General features: G+C 39.9%; 1 long non-coding RNA gene across 1 annotated transcript; it reads left to right on the top strand.

Annotated features, from left to right (window-relative positions):
* The first annotated feature begins 1,141 nt into the window (after positions 1–1,141).
* On the top strand, positions 1,142–15,483 carry LOC119493979. The gene is made up of 4 exons (XR_005208067.1): positions 1,142–1,448; positions 1,781–2,166; positions 11,526–11,598; positions 12,799–15,483. It is a non-coding gene; the product is annotated as an uncharacterized LOC119493979 (long non-coding RNA).
* Positions 15,484–15,878: the final 395 nt, after the last annotated feature.

Genomic DNA, 15,878 nt, shown 5'->3' with positions numbered 1-15,878 from the left:
CTTCACTAAATTCCCCAATGGGGCGAGAATGAAACGTGACAGCTAATTTAAAATGTGTACAGCAATCCTTCACATATCTTGTGTCGTGGGGCCGCACTGTTTAAATTCACTGCTCAAAAATTCACAACATGATTGCAATGTTCATCTTTTTTTCCCCCCAGATGTTAAAAAAAAAAAGTTTGGAGTGACACATCATGGCTGTTTGACGACATCTTGAGTACTATTTTAGCCACAGTGAAGCATCTGTGTACTAGATATCGTCTGACAGCTGTCACTTCACAGCTTGTTTTACTGCCGTTTCAAGTGCTTTCTGAAGCCGGATTTTATAACGGCAATAAATGTCTGTGTGCAAAAACATCTTTTCTGCACTATCATCAAGTTTATTCACATACTTTAAATGTCATACAATGACACAGTTTTATCCTTTTCTCTGTAACTTTGTATATAAATGACTTGTAGTGATACATGTGGTGGTGTCCCAGCCTACCTGAGTATTGTTGCTGACTATGTCCTTCCCTTTATGACCACAGTGTGCCCATCTTCTGACGGCTACTTCCAGCTGGATCACCCGCAGTGGTGGAAAATAACCAAGTACATTTACTCAAGTACTGTACTTAAGCACAATTATGAAGTACCTGTACTTTATTTGAGTATTTCCATTTTCTGCTACTTTCTACTTCTACTCCACTACATCTTCAGAGGTAAATATTATACTTTTTTCTGCACTACATTTATTTGATAACTTTAGTTTCTTTACAGATTCGGATTGATAAAACAACATATAATCAGCTGATAAATGATGATGTAATATTATAGATTGTACTCCCCAACAGTATATAAAGTCATTAAAATACCTTTACCAGCTGCAACATTAAAGCAATGTACACATTAACGCATCAATAATAATAATACAATAATATAATATAGATTATTCTGCATAATGAGTACTTTTACTTTTGGTACTTTAAGTAAGAGAAAGAACGAGTTAGACCCGTTGCTAGTGTGAGTACATCCCAGTACGAAACACACAGGCATCGTAGCTTCAGGGAGAAAGACATCACTAACGCAACTTTTGAGTGTGTTGGCTTTCTAATTATGTATTTTCACAGTCTGATACTTCAACAGTTCTCAATTGACAAACATAATATGTGTGATTCATGGCACAATTCAAACAGTATCAAAAAAATACTTGTCTCTCGCCATTGACTACCGTTTTTCTGAAATAAAGTCCCATGGCGGTCCACTGGAAGGGGCGGGACTTTGCCTCTCTATAGAGCAACTTTGGGATGTTGTGAAACTGGACATTTGCATCATGGATGTGCAGCCGATATATCTGCAGCAACTGTGTGATGCTATCATGTCAATATGGACCAAAATCTGAGGAACGTTTCCGCACCTTGTTGAAAGAAAAGAAAAAGTCAAACCCGGTCGGAGCAAGGTGTACCCAAGTGAGTGTATAGTGTGTGATTTGTAGCTTGAACTGTCAGTTTAGTACACTACCTTGGACGTAACTATGTTTATCATAATGTGAAGAGTGTGGGATGAAATGTGTGTGAAAATAATTTGGTCAATACTGTTTTCTATATACAGCTCTCGTCACATCTAACCTCAAAATGTGCATATGGAGGGTGTTTTTTCTGTAACTTTACTGATAATAGATTGGAAAACAGTTCACTTTTTGTCTGCATTTTGTAAGTTATGGCTTTATTATATGATGCAGAGATATCGATTCAGCAAGTGCACAGATGCTCACTGGTCTGTGTCCCTTTATCTGTTGCAGCACGTGTGACATGCACTATACTGTCTCTGTACCAAACATCTTCTGACTGAATTTCCCCATGGACAATGAGCAGCACTGTGTCATGTCGTGCGAGCAGGAGCCGAAGGAACCAACTGCAGAGAGAAAGGCCTGTTGTGTAGTCAGATCAGAGCTTAACTCTCAGGCGTCCTGCCAGGACAGCTGCACCCGTTTGGAAGACTTGCAGCCACAGCCACGAGGCGCCTCAGAGGAGCGTCTGATTCATGGATATCGCTGCCTAACCTGAGAGATGAAGCAGGAAGAGGCACAGATGGGCGCAGAGGGAGGAGACCACTGCCTGTACAGAGGAGATGGTGACAACATCTCACGGTCAGCAAGGGCAGGAAACTAACTCTGCTCTCTTCCAGGTACAGTATGCTTGTAAATCCTTTACTGTAGAAATCACAAAGGATTATACTAATGGCAATGCCTGTTTGTAGATCTTTTACTTCAAATAAAAAATATTTGTCCAAAGCACACAGGAAGCTAACAGCAAGTTTTTAACATTGATTTTCATAGCTCCTGGTCAGCCATTGGTTTCAGTTCATGAACAGTATGAAAATTGATCTTGCAAACACCCAATTTTTTAAAGATCAGTCAGGTCAGCCTAGTCGCCAGGAAGAAATGTTGGCATTTCTGCAAACCACAGATACGTTGAGTGTTGACGTTTTTTACATTCAATCCAAGCAAGTAAGGTAGTACAACAAGCAACCTTACCAATGCTTGGTCATGGCCGTCAGCGTTCGGTACCGCCGCACAAGGCACCCTTTAGCACCAGTATGAAACGCACCTGGAGTTCCATTATCAGAGCAATTGACGTAGTTTAAAGAGCAAAAGAGACACAAAGGGGGCGGAAGGGAGGGGAGGTGGATGGGTCCAACAAACACAAGGCTTTAATCCAGGAGACCACTGTTCTTGTCCCGTGTTCACAACGTTCAGTGTCATTTTCACTTTACGTACAAACATAGTAGTTTTAAGCCCAACAATGTATTTCTTTCCTAAACCTAACTATAGTGGTTTTGTTGCCTAAACTTTAAGTGACGCCAAGGGTAGATATAGTGGTTTTGATGCCAAAAATAAAGTGACACCGAGGGGCGTAACAAAGCGGCAGTATGTGACGAGTTGGGATGAGAACATGTTGGGAAGTTATGTTGTATAATTAATGAGTCTAACAACTGGGTTGGCTTGGTTATCCATTTTAGTGAACACTTTGTCACCTTGAGTTGTTTCATAAAAGTTCTGTTTGCATGTGGGTGCCACACATGCTAATGGAGATTCAAGCAAAAGAAACATATCTGTTTGTCCATTAGAGGACACTGACTAAAAATGACAAATAGTTTAACTTCTATAAGTTGATAATGAGGTACTGTATGGTTTTAAATCTGGTTGAATCAGCGGTGAATTCATTAATTTGAGGTGAATGCACCTCCATATATTGTATCCAACAGTATATTTCAGTTCTGTGTTACAGAAAGCTAGTTGTGGTTAAAAACAGCAAATTTAATTTAGCTTTAAAACTGTTGCGACGAACGAATGAGGCTGCTCATTTAAATTAGACTGAATCCACGTATCCCATTTGTATCTCTGTGTTCCCCTTAAATGTCTAAGATTAGATGAAAACCCCTGGGTAAAGCATGAGTTATTCATGAACAGAGGAACTGCACTTGGCACCTAGTATTCAAATGAAAGGAGCATCAGATGAATGAATACTAAATGGGGAAGTCAACAGCGGCGTCCCAAGAAATTTAGACTCTGAGCAGAGGCTTTTGTATGTGTACTGCTGTAATGCTTTACAAATATATATACAGGCGTTAATAACAAGAAAATAAACATCCCAAAATATTTGACAGCTTTGTTAAATTACAGCAGTTAGAGGACAAATCCAAACTAATCTGCAGGTGGATAAAAGCATGAACACGGAGTATTCCCATATGTCACATTATCCAAATAATGTTTGCTAATTATTTTTGCAGATCCAGCTCTGACTTTGCTCACAAGTGGAAAAAAAAGTCAAAACACACCATTTGGATCAAGTTATATTACATCCTCGGAGGTATGACTGAATAATTAGTATGATGATGAATATGCAGTACGACTCTCTACATTACTATCTTTCATTAATCTACAATATTATAAGCAACTATTGTGTTTTATTAGCTGAGAAAATTACAGAATGAATTATTCACATTTACTTGACAGTTTAGTAGGAAATAGCAGAGATCATTCAGCCATGTTGAAAAAGGTACTTGAGAAGCTTTGTGACACGATTCAGTGGTGCTAAATATGTAAATTCATAAATCCAGCAAATTTGGAGTGTCACAGTTAGTTATTTATTTATCAAAGGATCTCTATACGATATCCAGAGCATTAATATAGCTGCAAACAACTAGAACTTGGAGTAATGTCTACCTGAGCAGAGAATGAAGTCGCTCTTGATCACTCTAGATAGATAGATAGATAGAAGAGCAAGAAAACATTTGTGGATCCCAGAAAATCAGTGGGTACTAACAAAATAAGAACAAATCGTTGATATGAACAAAAATAAGAGAGAATTGGTTTGTATATCACTTCCTGCATGAGGCCCACTGATTAAATTCAGGTTTCAAAATGGCACTAAAACTAATGGGTAAAGGTTAGGAAAAGGTGGCCCCAGTTAGAATAAAGTAAAAATGACTGTTGGTAGATGAGGCGTCTCTTTCACCTTGTCTTCCACCTTTAGACCTTTTACGGCTACTTTTGCATTTTGCTATTTGGAGAGGACAGTCATTATTCACAAAATTACATGAGGTCACAAAAGGTCACTTGTTAAGAAACATAGGTATCGGTTCTAGTGTTAAGGAAGCATTTTTTAACAAATGGCCAATGTTTTTCTGTGGAGGACAGTCTCAAAAATAGAGATGGTTAAATGGGCACAAATTCACTGTAATGATTCCTCGGAGGTGAAGCCTCCGGGAACATTGGACAGAGTTCTGGCAGCTGGTAGTTTTCGTCACAGCGTTGTTAGTTTGTCTTGGGACTCTGTAATGACTTCGATAATAAGTCTGAAAATGCCAATCTCCTAATACTGGCGCTTGTTCACCAGAGAGACGAAACTTGTCCCGCTGAATGGGGCCATGTCTCATGTTTTGCATTTCTTTAATGAAAGCAGTTTAGTTTGGCAGACAGATGCTTTTGGGTTGTTGCTGCTGTGATGATGAGTGGGTGCTCTGTATGGTGCTTGTTTCCATGGTGTTGTATTCAGTTGGCCTAACTTAAACTCAGCTGGACCAATTTACACCATCACTACGAACTTCTGCCTACACTGGGAGGAATATTTTGAATGAAGTGTTTGTGTCTCTGCTTTTACACAGTGGGCAACCTCCAGCTCTGTGAAGTGAAGCCAATGCTGAAGTGCCTTAAACCTGCATTCTTTCTAATAGCCAGCAGGGGGTGACTCCTCTGGTTGCAAAAAGAAATCTGATTGCATAGAAGTCTATTAGAAAATGACTCTACTTCTCAGATGATTGATTTATTACCTCAGTAAACATTGTAAACATGAGCTTATGGTCTCAATCGCTAGTTTCAAGTTCTTCAATACCAGCCTCATCACACAGTAGTTCATGAAATAGTCACGAAATTTGATGTATTGATTTGTGTACATGAACACAAATTAAAAAAATCTTTGGTGATAATCAGTACGGAATCAATTTGTATGTAATCCACGTAATTGAACCGGAAAGTATAAAGAGTAGCGAAGGCTGCGCAGGGAGGAGGTCAGGGTTAATGGTGGGTAAAAAAACCTTGGAAAAGCTTCAGATTTTTGCCCAAGAGAACAGTGTTCATGTCCCGTGTGAAACCACAAGTCAAAGTTGATTTATTTGACAAGTAACTTCCGTAATTAACTTTTGCCGCTTCCGGTGTTATTTAAACCCAAACCCCAATCTTTTCCTAAACCTAACCAAGTGGTTTTGTTGCCTAAACCTAACCAAGTCGATCTATTCCTAAACCTAACTGAGTAGTTTCATTTTGAAAAGTCCAGACCGGGAATTGACACGTGCGTCATGTGTTGCCAGATGTTCATAGGAAAACGCACAAAAAATATGTTTTTGAAAGTCGTGCTGAGCTTCACAAAAAAAATATATATAATACATGAATCAAATAAATTAAATTTCGTGACTATTTCACGAACTGCTGTTAGACTGTGTTGTAAATACAGCATGATGTTCATTTAGTAAATTATGGTCCCATTTAGAGTCAAATAGACCATAAAGCAGGGTATGCTTTAGGGCATGGATACCTTGTAATTGACAGGTCGCTACCACAGCGTTGTTCGGTCTGGAAGTTGTCTGTATTTTTGTCTTACAACTTTAACCCTGGCAAGATGGCAACAGCTAAAAACAAAGATTGCTATGGCCAAAATGTCGAACTTGAGGCTTCAAAACAGCAGTCCACAAACCAATGGGGGACGTCACGGTGACTACGTCCACTTCTTATATAAAGTCTATGGTTCTAAAGTGAAAATCCAACTTCCTTATATTTATGGTCTATGAACGTTTCCTCCTAAAAATTACAGCAGCAATATTGCTTCAACACTAAGTGTATTGCTTTGAGCGAGGCAATAACAATGAAACTCCTTAATGTGCAGGTGACAATAACCTCCATTCGTCACCGTGTCTGTTACATGGAGCCCAGAAGGGTTGATATATAGACCAAATTATCAAGGAGGAGATTAAATAAATCTGTTCCTCTACTATTATGGGCATCGTTTTTTGTCAGCGAGATGATAAAGCTCAGTAATCCTTTGTCAAGCGAAGAATTAGAGCCGGGTTTTATTCCAGCGGAGAGGAGTGACCTGTATGGATTGGAATAAAAATAAAAACAGGGGCATCTATTGATTTTACCTCACGATGTCAAGGTCACTGAGATGACCGTGTAATTGAAGTTCTTTAATGGACCCACTGAAGTCTGTCGGAGGAGAAGGTCCACGGAGACTGGCCCGAGGAGATAATCCCCCTTGTTGTCCATGTGTGGATGTATTGTCCATGGAGGAACAGATAACATATAATGTGGAAGGAGATTAAACATTTACATTAATATAATATGAGAAAATGCTGATTCAACCTCTCACACGAGGAACTGGATGAATTCGTTATTTTTTTCTGCTTGCGTAGTCCTTCACAAGGTCACTATAGATCTCCAGCTCAGACAAGCAGAGAGAGTCTCCTCGTGTGGCTCAGTGGAGAACCATATTTAATGATAAGGTTTTGATGTCTCACTAAAAATGTTTTACTTTGCATCCTCTCTTTACTTCCAATCCACTGATTCATTCAAATATTTCCACACGGCCGGTCTCATTACGGTCGGCTTGAAATGACTGAAGATTTGACTCTCAGGGATTTTCATTTAAAGAAGTTTTAGTGGTAGAAGAAGTATTCAGATTCTTTACTCAACCAAAAGTACTGATGCAACAATTTAAAAAATACTCTATTACAAATGTTAAAGTTGAATATAATATGTCTAACTTTGTTTTCATTAGTGTATAATCACCTGAAACTAAGAATCGTTGTGTTTTCGTTAGCTTAGAATGAGACATTCATATCTACATAGGGGGTGGGTCCTCTTCACAGAGTCCGCCATGTTTCTACAGTAGCCCAGACAAACACTGGCTCTAGAGAGAGCCTTTCACGTTTTCACATTACCTGAAGGACACCGTAGTTCTCTGACACGCTTGTGAAACTGTGGTCATGTGAGCTGCAGAGTGCAAAACCGTGGTATTGCCAGCCACCCTCTGCTTTCCGTTGCTCCTAGAGTAGTGTTATTATGGTAAGGATGGCTTCTGAGCCAAGCGAATGACGTTTTCACCACGGTTTTGCACTCGGCTACTCACGTTACCGCAGTCTTGGAAAACGGAGGGGTACTCAGTTGGCTGCAATCTGCAACCACATCACTAGATGCCACCAAATCCACACTGTACCTTTAAGTAAAAGTAAGGAAGTATTATCAGCTCAATGTACTTAAAGTATCAAAAGTACTCATTCTGCTAACTTCGATATTCAGAACATATCTATTGCCTCCACATGGCTCTCAACATGGCGTCTCGCAGCTAAAGGTGCTAACAACTCTAACAGTGCAAACAACGGCAACAGCGCAACACAGGGCTGACATCCAGGAGACTACTGTTTGTGTCCCGTGGGTTAAGTTTCACTTTCACTTTACACTCAGCTGTTTGTTCGTGTCCCGTGTTCACAACATTAAGTTTCCTTTTTGCTTTACAAATGTAGTAAATTGAAGCCTAACCATCATGTTTTTCCTAAACTTAACTACGTGGTTTTGTTTAATTCACAACGTTAAGCACGTGTTTACTGAGACCGAAGAGTGACACCAAGGGGTCTGACAAAGCGTCACGAGTTGGAATGAAAACATGTTGAAAATGCAAAGCACAGACAAGCTCAGATTACAACACACATAGAGGGAGAGCGACTTCATTTTCTGCTCAGGTAGACATTACTCTTCTATATCTTTACATAGCAATTAGTTGGTTGATACTATATTAATGCTCTGGATATCGTATAGTGAACCTTTAACAACTTCATATACAGTTTGGTACTTTAGAAAGATGACTCCCAGTTTAGAGTTTCAGTTTTGAAAAATATTGTTTCACTTTTATACAAACAAATACAGCGGAAAATTGTCTGTTTTTGACATTGTAAATCTCTGAAAATATTAATAACTCAAAGTTTGAAAAGCTTCTTTCAAAAAATTGACATAAATGAGATACAGAGTGAAAGCCCCACATTATCACTTTCAATTAGTTTCCTCAGCCTGTCTCTACTTGATATGTAAACAAAGTTATGCGACTATAAATAAAAGATGCTCAGTGTTCTCACTGATGAATAGATAGAGGATCTGTTGTATGTAACAGTCCATTTTTTTAAATTTCATTTCATCTTTTGCTGTCAGCTTTATTTCTTTGCTTCTTCTTGACCGCCAGAGTAAGTCATCACATCTCTCTAATCTACCTGCCTGTACTTTAAATCAGCCCAGTGATGCATGTGACTATACTGTCATTATGTATATGGTAGCACGGCGCTGATCATCTCGTTAATTACGGTTTAATTCCCATCGTGTGCTCTTTGATTCAGCATTTGGATGCTATAGATGATCTCTTTATTCATTCTGGGTGCAATATGTCTCACATCTGTTCAATGTTAAATTCATGACCTGCCTTTCCTCCTCCCTTTCGTCATCTATCCTCCCCAATCTAACTTGTCTTTTTATCTCTATTCTTTGCACCGGCTTTGTGTCCTCTGGCAGTCTAAGTAGCTCGTTGTTGGGAGGGGTAATGTTCCCTCAGGGGAGCCGTAGCCAGTCAAGAGTGGATTGCTTCAGTGAGATGCACTTTTACTTTGTCTGTCAGTTGTGACGAGGGATAAAAAACACTGTGTTCTTTTGAGAAACTCTGAATCAAATATGGGAATTGTGAAACGTCTGATAAAAAAAACATTTCTTAACATACAGTTGTTGAGGGAAGAGTTATTGAAAGATAAAGTTACATCAATTCCCAAGGTGATGTAAGACCTTGCTGAATGTATATCTGAGTAATATATGTAGCCTGCTGTTTATCATAGTCACCATGCACTAAATGTGAAATATTGCCGTCCCTGTAACATGTGTATTGGTCTCTGTCTTGGTTGTTGATGTGTCGCAGCGCCAATGTCACAAAGAAAAATTAGTGTTCTTTAATCGACCTCGGGGAAAAAACAGCAATCTGATTCTGACCTTGATGTTAGAGTTACTGCATAATAAGTGCATTTTTTACAGTGTAGAGCTTTACTTACACACATATTCATGCACTGCTGGAGGAAGAGCTGCCTTGCAAGGCAATGAACTTATCATTTAGAGTGCATTCACGTCGTACAGGAAGGATTGTAAAGGATGGGAAAGATTCTCATCTTTACAGCTTGAGAACAGGATGTATGATTACAGAGCTGGTCATGTAAGTGTTAAAAATACGGTGCATTGACAACATTTGAATTGGGTTTAAATACATGTTTTTTTCTGTTTTCAGGCATTTCGTTACATCTTTATTAGTAATTGTTGAGTTGGCAGCCCGGTCGCATGAAAAGGCAAATTAATGGCACGATAATTGGCAAGGCATTTAGCGTGCAATAAGAACAGCGTTCTTTCTTTTGGCGTGTCATTTTTATGCCATGTGGTCTGTACCATCCGGTTCTCATTCCCAGGGCGTCAAATCCTAAGAATTTGTCACGGCCATCGCCATTCGATTCCGCCGCACAAAGCACCCTTTCGCGCTGGTATGAAACGCACCGGGCGTTTCATTAACTACAATGTAAACTCATCCACGGCAACAGTTAATGCACTGAGAAAGTGCGCCAGGAGTGTGGTGACGTAGTTTAAAGAGCGAAGGACAGACTTAGGGCGGGTGGAAGGGGAGGTGGATGGGTCCAACAAAAAGAAGACTTTCATCCAGGAAGCCGCTGTTCATGCTCATACATCCCGTTACAATCAGCTGTTCGTTCATGTCTCGTGTTCACAACATTCAGTGTCATTTTCACTCTGAACATAGTAGTTTTAAGTAAAGTAAAGTTTTAATGTAAGTATGCTACGCTCAGAGCTAGTGAAGGAGAATAAAAAGTGAGAAAGACTACTTATGGACAGGAGGTGGATGGGTCCAACAAACACAGGACTTTCAACCAGGAGACCGTTGTCGTTTTTTGTAAGTTACATTAGTAATATTTGTGGCGCGATTTCCATACTTATGTTACCTTATGTCTGTATGTATTTTACTCAGTTTACGTAGTTATTTTAAGCCCAACCAGGACGTTTGAGAGATTTTGTTGCCTAAATCTAAACTGTGGACGTTGCTGTAGTTTTGTTGCATGGCGTACAAATGACATGCAAATAGCCTAAAATACGTACTCATGACACGCATGATGTCTTTGTAATGTATTGCTATTTATACGCCTTCACATTAGATCAGGTTGGAGTTGACTTGGATGTTGTCATGAATGATATTTGCAACTGAAAATTGAATATCAACTATCTACTGTTTCCGCTTAATACTGTGAGGTTGAGATTATAGCTGAAATGATTAATCAGTCATTAGTAGATTGACAGAAAAGACTTTTCAAGTACAAATATGATTGTAAAATGAATATATTTGAGACAAAAATAAGAAATTCAAAGATGTCACTGTATGCTTTAGGAAATTGTGATGGACATGTATTCACTATTTTCTGATATTTAATATATTAAGCAATTCATCGAAAAAATAATAATTAGCCTCCCTCGCTGACACTATATATAGTCTATACAGCATTGCTTTTACAATAAACTTTCAAGGCAGCGCCTGTCTAATTAAAAGAGAGCAATTAGATCCTTTTCTTTGACTTTGTCGACTGTGAGCAAATTACAAATCAGCATGCACCTGTATAACCCTAAATGTCACAGTCAGAGGCACAAAATAAAGGCATGTTTAGATTGAGTTATCATTTCTCTCTGAAAATATCACCTCAGTGTGCTTTCCTGTTTGGTTTGTTTTCAGTTCAAGCTGTGAAATTACTTATGAGACGCTGCTTGGGAACAATGGATTTATTAGACATTTGTTTACCCGATACTTATTATTATTAACCTGACATCTCGCAGGGAAAGTCAACACAAGTCTCATTACAGTTCCTACAAACAGCAGCTAAGTTTGGTGTTGTTTATGTACTTTGTTTGCACACAGTTTCTGCCACTGACAGCACTCATCTGAAGGAAGGATGTTTCATACTCTTCAACCGTCTCACAGGGAATTACAGGTCTGTTTGGTGCTCTCAGAATAGGGCCATCTTGTAACAGGAGACACTTCAGGTCCAAAGTACACCGGAGCACACGAATTCGAGGCATCAAACTTTAATAGAGAACTAACGTTTTGACGCCCCCTCCCAACTTTTCTAGCCTGTGCTGACTCACTTCCTAACTGCGGGGGGTTATTTAACAGAATGGGATTCTCTGATGTGTTTGACTCTAATGAAGAGCAACACGTTCCCATCCCAACTCGTCACATACTGGCGCTTTGTCAGATCCCTATGTGTCACTTTTCGGTCGCAGTAAACACATGCTTAATTACACAAAACCACTTAGTTAGGTTTAGGAAAAAACAACATGGTCGGGCATAAAATTACGACGTTTCTCACAGTGAAAAATGTGACTTGACGTTGCGGGTAAAAGACGCAAACGAACAGCTGATTGTAACGTGAAAGTGAAACTTAACGCATGGGATCCAAAAAGCGGTCTCCCACATTAAAAGCCTTGTGTTTGTTGGACCAATCAACCCGTTCTCACTCCCAACTCGTCAAATACCGCCATTTGGTAAGCGTCCCTCTGCATCGGAAACCGACGCACGGAGGCATACTTTAGCAACACTACATGACGAACCACGCTTTCAACTAACTCCAATGTAAAGTGTAAACCCAACCCTGGCGTTATTCGACGGTCGAAGCCGGTGACGTAGTATTAATAGCGTGAGAGTCCGCTAAGGGCAGGCGAGAGTGGTGGTGGATGGGTCAAACAAACACAGGACTTTCACCCATGGAGACTGTTTGTGTCCCGTGTGAAACTAAAAGTAACGTTGACTTATTTTGTCACGTGACTCGTCGGTATCGTCAATCTCGTGTCTCACATGAGTCGTTAGTGAAGTTAACGTTAACCACAACAGTTTCCTAACCCTAAGTAAGTGGTTGTGTTGCCTAAAGTTTATTTCAATAGGACACTATGCATGTAATGAGCATATATTGACACGCCGTCCCCGGTCCGTCCAAAAGTAACGCAAGAGGGATTCACCCTCTCTGATGCCAATGGACTGACCGAGCGGCGTTATTTGACGAGTTGAGAGTGAGAATGTATTGGACCCAAGGATTTTTTTTAACTGTCTGTTAAAGTGAAGCAACACTACTACTACTGATAATAATAATAATAATAAAGTCCTCTGTTTGTTTTAACTTTCCTGTCTTTCACAGGAAGCCTTGGAGTGCCCCTCACAGTTAAAGGAACAGAAAGAAAGCGGGTCACCATGGAGCTAATTTTGCTTGCTGCAGAGCTGTGAGAGCCCACCAGCAACTCTCACTTTGTCTGTGATCTCTCCCCAATCCCTCTGCCCTGCAGCAATCCCCTCAGCAGCCAGCAAGGTCTATGTGACCCCTGAGGGCTGGCCAGCCAGTGAACCCCTCATGAAGGCCGAGGATCTAACACAGAGGGGTTTTAACAATGGCTCGGTCGAAGAAGATGATGAAGAAGAAGAGGAGCGGCACCGTGTGCTGTGAGAGACTAATCATCACGCTCATGGGCTTCTGGAGACCGAAGGTGCCAGACTTCACCACGGAGCTAAAAACCATCTTGAGGGAGCAGAAATCAATGAACACGCTCATCCAAAGATCTGTGTTTGACCTGCTTTTGAAGCATTGTTGTGCTCTAAAATACTGAAACCGCTTATCTCAATGTTTTTTAACTTTCAGATCGCTGTCTCGGGAATATGTGTGAGTACATTACTCCAAAGAACAAAACAGACAGTTGATTGATGGGTCCAAAGTATCCTGTAAAGTAGAAAACACCAGATGAAACAAATATACACTATCAAACTTTGAGTCTCACAGGCCTATTGTGCGTTTTTGAAGAGAGCACAAAAGCTTCTTTTTTTCACTTTTTTTTGGAGCTGTGAAACGTCTTTTGTTGGGAGATTTCCAAATAGTTTCCATCCGTCCCAAATCCTTAACATTTTGGAATAAATTTAAATGCAGGTTGTGAAATGGCTGCAGCTTTCAGCTGGTTATGCAGAAAATAACGAGGTTCTTCTACCTCCAAATTGTTCAGGGAAGTCCCACTTAAATTCCTGCACCCCAGGATCACATCAGGATACGTCTTGCACAGAAACTAGATGAATTAGCAATAAACAATAAAAAGCATCACCTCCAGCTCACTAATGACTACCCATGATCCTCCTCTCCTTCCTGCACATATTCCACCAGGGAGCGGGAGAGTGATGTGGGGTGTGCCTCAAGTTTTCTGCTTACCCTTATTGCTTTTGCTGCCGAACACAATATTATTATCTTCAGCTGCAGGCCTCAGAGCACACAACTTGTAAATAATAAACCAAGCTGGACAGAAGCCTGTGAGGCCACTGCTAATCCTGGTATTATTCCACTTTTATTGTTGCTATTTGCTCATTATTTCTCATCTCCTCTGGCTGAAGACAGCCAGTTAAATTATTTTCACCCCATTGTTTTCTTCTGCCACAAAGGCCGAATTAGCGTCGAGGACAGGCAACATTTAGAAATGCCTTTATTCCTTTTTAGCCCTCCTTTCCTCACTCTTGACCCCTTTAGCGCCCACGAGGCATCGCAAACTGTCACTGTGGGTGTTGGTTGATGCTGTAAGTCCTGAACATAATTATGAATAATGTTTTTTATTATGTTTTAATTTGAAAACTTCCTCCCATTCAGGGAGAATCTGGAAAAAGGGAGGTAGTAATCTCCAGATTCAAGCTACAACCCTGTTGGGTCACTCGTGGATGTTTTGGGAGAATGAGATCAACACGAAGTTAAACCAGACTGATGTTTTACTCAAAAACCAATTTGGGTAGTTATAATTCAGTCATCTGAGCGTGATGTTTGAGCCTCCAGAGAGCTGCAATCTTCTGTATTTACTGAAAATGGAAACACGCAGGTCTGACTCAGTAGTCCTTATGGGAGGAAGGACTCTGACGAAGCCTCGGGGCAAAACTAGCTGTTCTCTTAAATGTGCTCATTGTTGCTCTGCAGATACCTAAAGATATGCAGCTAATGAAACGGCTCTGAAGGCTTTCACTATATGGAACATTACTTTCTGTGTGGTATGAATAATTATTCTTGCTCTTACTGCACCTGATGAAAGTTCTGCTGCATAGAAAATCTGCATTTAACATTGTACTAAACTTACCCAATACTAAACATTAGTAGGGCTGCCCCCTCTTAGTCGATTAATTGACTAATCGGTTGTTTTGGTTTAAATCGACTAAGATTTCTTATGTCGATTAGTCATTTTTTTATGTTTTTTTCATGTTGAATTACTTATTTCTAAGAAACTTATGAGCACATCTCTTGTAAACACAAGATCTGAAGTGATGCTTTTTGTGTGATTCTTCATGGAGACACTCAGTTTTACAGATCTTTGGATTAAAGCAACTAATCGATTAATCGATAAAATCGCGTTGGACGTATTTTGTCGTGGTTTGTCTTGGACGTATCACAAATATGTTTGTAATAGTTTTAGGAAGGATGTAGTACAACGAGTGTCACGCAGAGCAGGTGACGTTGTAGATCGAGCAACTGTTAATGAAAGTTACGTGGTATAATAACGAATATAACAAGCTGCTGTTCGTGTCCTGTTTAAATCTAAAAGTCAACGTTGACTTATTTATGTTGCCTAAACCCAACTAAGTAGTTTTGTGCATTTTTCTTTTTTTTGTTATTCACGTTAACCACTTGTTTAAAACTGTTTTCAACACTACCGTAAAAATGCGACAATTATTGCGGGAAAAAATATGTTTCCCTCAGAATGTAACTGAGAATGCAGTTTAGTTGTATAGCTATGTAATTTTGTGGGAGACGGGGTTGAGATTTGAGTTTGCCAGTGTTGTCCTCCAATTAAAAATTGAAGTGAAGAAAGAAGGACAAAAACTTGTTGGTCTCAGGTGGTTTGGAGTCATGATGGGTGAAAAGCTGCGATGACAGCCTTCATTAGTCAGCAGGTCATTAAATTAGGAAAAAAAAGTGAAGAGCTCAGTTTTAATGGTGATGAATAATCCCTCAGGACAAACTGTGGAGAGTAACCTCTCCAGAAAACTGCACTCACATTAAAACATAAAATGAGCAGGTAGGTTTTCATCGCAGCTTTTTCAGCTTCTCCAATAATACATTAGGTCCAGGATCTTACAAACCGTGTGATACCAGCTAATACAGTCCATGAGAGTCCTGCATGGGCTGAGATGACCTCTCTCTGCTGCTAATGGACTGGAGCCAAATGTGAGGGAAAACATTGGTAGAGGTCCCCACTGTGTGATAAC

Source organism: Sebastes umbrosus, chromosome 9 (assembly GCF_015220745.1).
Source record: "Sebastes umbrosus isolate fSebUmb1 chromosome 9, fSebUmb1.pri, whole genome shotgun sequence".
Classification (NCBI taxonomy): domain Eukaryota; kingdom Metazoa; phylum Chordata; class Actinopteri; order Perciformes; family Sebastidae; genus Sebastes; species Sebastes umbrosus.
The sequence above is the reverse complement of the archived record's forward strand: the minus strand, read 5'-3'. Positions and strand labels throughout refer to the sequence as shown.